The following is a 3,941-nucleotide window of genomic DNA, read 5'->3' as shown; positions in this document are numbered from 1 at the left end:
TTTTTTTTTTTGAGACGGAGTCTCGCTCTGCCGCCCAGGCTGGAGTGCAGTGGCCAGATCTCAGCTCACTGCAAGCTCCGCCTCCCGGGTTCACGCCATTCTCCTGCCTCAGCCTTCCGAGTAGCTGGGACTACAGGCGCCCGCCACCGCGCCCGGCTAGTTTTTTGTATTTTTTAGTAGAGACGGGGTTTCACCATGTTAGCCAGGATGGTCTCGATCTCCTGACCTCGTGATCCGCCCGTCTCGGCCTCCCAAAGTGCTGGGATTACAGGCTTGAGCCACCGCGCCCGGCCCAAAATACATTTTTATACACAAATATTATTGACATAAGGAGTATTAAAATACAAAAGTAAAACTCTAAATTATTGAGAAAGATACAGCTTACAAAGTATACATATATTTAGTAATCAGAAAAAGTATACATATCTTTGAAAAATTTACTGGAATTAAAGGAAGCCTTGAAAAATTTATATTTATACTGAAGTATTGTAAAATACACTCACTGCACATACATCAAGCAAGCAAACCGAAGAACTAGAAAGGCATAGAATATTTGAATGACTCATTAACACAACTGATCTAATGACATGTATGAAACCCATAGTACAGCAATCATAGAAAATATATTATAGTCAAACACAGAGTATTTAGGAGAAACAAAAGGCTTCATAGTAACCCCTATAGCAAACATCAGCAATAGGAAAGGAATTCGTGTTTCCTGACAACAACACAAGCAAACTAGAAATTGATATTTTAAAAATTACTAGAAATATTCCATACTTTAAAATGTGTTCATGAAAACAAATTTCTAAATAACTTACTTATAGATTACATATGCACTATTAAATAGCTCATAATGTAGAATAATAACAGCAAAAAATCACAAAGAAAATAAGAAAATATCCTAACTGAATGATAATAAAAATAATGCATATCAAAACATATGACATACAGTTTAAGTGAGATAATTCTTAGAAAACATTTTCTAAGCCTTAATTACATTAGAAGGAACAAGTGCAATGGTAACATAAGAATCTGACTTGAAATTTTAGAAAGAAACCGAGCAAAATAAACGCTAAGAAATTACGAGGAACTTAATAATGGAGATAAGTACAGAATAAATAGAATAGAAAATATAAAATATAGAAGATCAATAAAGCCAAAACTTTGAGATGATCTCGTATATAAATGCAATTTTAACAAGCTTAAAGAAAAGGAGAAATAATATTAGGAATAAAATAGAATATACAAAATTCTGCCTAAAAGTCTACAAAAACATAGTTTGCTAGTATGGACTGAAGAATGAGAACATACAAATCATTTTAAAACCCTAAAAGAAATGAGAAGTTGGCCGGGTGCGGTGGCTCACGCCTGTAATCCCAGCACTTTGGGAGGCCGAGGCGGGCGGATCATGAGGTCAGTAGATGGAGACCCTCCTGGCTAACACGGTGAAACTCCGTCTCTACTAAAAATACAAAAAATTAGCCGGGCGAGGTGGAGGCGCCTGTGGTCCCAGCTCCTCGGGAGGCGGAGGCAGGAGAATGGCGGGAACCCGGGGGGCGGAGCTTGCAGGGAGCCGAGATCGCCCCACTCGCTCCAGCCTGGGCGACAGAGCAAGACTCTGTCTCACAAAAAAAAAAAAAGAAAAAAGAAATGAGAAGTTACAAACACTCCCAGAAAGAAAACACCAGCTCAAAGCTTTTATATGTTACTAATACCCCATTGTCAAAGAGCAGATCATAGGAGTGTTAATAAAATCTAACAGATAGTAAAAAGAGGAAATGGAAGTCAAATCATTTAATGAGGCTAGCAACAGCTTAATATCAAATTAGAGTTGTACCTAAAAGTAGAGATGACAGATTGTTTTCATTGTGAACATAAGTGCAAAAATGTTAAACAATGTATTAGTAAGATTAACCTAGCGGTAGATAAAAATAATAGATCATGAATAAATTGGGTTTATATTAGAAATGTGAGTTGATATAATATTAAAACAGTTAATTTAATTCATTATATTATTTTATTTTATTATATTATATTATTTATTAATTTATTTTAGGGATGGGGACTTGCTCTTTTGCCCAGGCTTTTGTGAAGACAGCTTACTGCAGCCTCAAACTCCTGGGCTCACTGAATCCTTTCACCTTGAACTTCCAAAGTGAGGGGATTAAAGGAGTAAGCCACTGCCTCTGGACCCGTTTTACTAATTTTAAATGAAAAAAATCATATGTATATCTTGATAAATCTATATAAGATGTTTGATGAAAATTAGTACAATTTATGAATAAAAAGTAGAGCCAAGCCTCTTGAAAAAATATCTTAAATGACTTGTTTATCTAATGAAGAACATACATGAAAAAATCTAGTAATCATGACAATTATTGATGAAATATTGAACAGGAATAAGACAAAGATACCCTATATTACAATGTATATTTTATATTGTACTAAAATTTCTGGCCACTGTGGTAAAACATAAGGAATAAGATATGGGTATTATAAAGATAAAAGGCATTATTTGAAAAAATACATTTTTTCCATGGAAATCCCCAAGTAATTTACATATATTTTAAATTATTGAAGAAGTTTAGGAAATTTCTTTTTTTAGACAAAAATTAATATCTTTTATATATATAATAAACTACCAGCAAGAAAATCTAATTTAGAAATTATGCCATTTACAATAATATTTTCAAAGCTTCAAGTAATATAGCATTTTCACTTTTGGTTGAGAGCCAAATAAATCAAGAAACCAAGAATAGTGAATCTACTGTCTGGATTCTCCTATTCAAGATTGCCAATTCCAGACGAGTTGGCTGAGAAACTGACTGCAAACTTTGGAGAGCTTCATCGAACCGAGGTATCAATACTGAAGTCCTTGGGTTGCTAGGACAGGGTAACTCCTGATGGATCATGACAAGATGCCAAAGAGCTGGGCCCTATGAGTAGGTAACCCATAAGTAGACTTGCCTCAAAGTAAGAAGACTAGCTACAATAAACTTAATCCTTGAAACTGAATTGAGGTGATCTGGATTATTGGTGCTGCTGTTTATCTGTGAGAAGCACATGTAAATTGTCTGAAAGGGGAGATATGTCAACTGAAGTAATAAAGTTTTTTCATATACAATGATCAGCAGGCATGCAAAATAACCAGGAAACTGCAAAACAAGAGCCCACAAGATTTAAAACAAAGTTTTAAAATGCAGTGGAGACTTTCAGATTTATTTTTGACATAGAAAGAGCCTAAGAATCACCACGCTTATCCTTAACACAAGAAGCCGCAGAACAAACTGAGAACCAATGGAGTATCTTAGCTCCAACAGAGAATTTAGATTAAAGGGGGAACTGCTACCCTGAAGTCTGGAGTGACAGGAGAATGCAAAGAATCACAGCAGAAATCAGTTTCCTGGAGCACAAGTCAATGGAGCCATCAATGGCTAGGAGGACATATGGTAACTTGGATGTATTGCTGGAGGCTGAGTGGACCAGTGCAAGGGTGAGAAATTCATGGGACATCAGTCTCAGGGGCACCACGTATCAATGGCTTTTAACTCCAGGAACACAGCTCAGCTCTCACAGTGCAGAGCCAAGAAAACAAAACAAAACAAAAGAAATATTTAATACCCTTAAAAAGTCAAAAGTTCAGAATTCAGTCAATAGATTTAATGAAGTCCCTACCCTATCAAAATTTCAACTATGTTTTTTGTTTGTTTTGTCGTTTTTGTGGAGATGGACAAGTTAATCTTAAATTCCTATGCAAATGCAAGGGAACCTGAATAGCAAAAACTATCTTTAAAGAGAGAATAAGGTTGACGAACTCACACTTCCTAGTTTCAAAACTAATAACAAAGTTACCATGATCAAAATCGTTGTGACATTAGATTAGGCAATAGTTTCTTAAATATGACACCAAAAACGGGAAAAAGAAAAAAATAGATAAA

Source organism: Theropithecus gelada, chromosome 8 (genome assembly GCF_003255815.1).
Source record: "Theropithecus gelada isolate Dixy chromosome 8, Tgel_1.0, whole genome shotgun sequence".
Classification (NCBI taxonomy): Eukaryota; Metazoa; Chordata; class Mammalia; order Primates; family Cercopithecidae; genus Theropithecus; species Theropithecus gelada.
Note: the sequence above shows the minus strand (reverse complement) of the source record.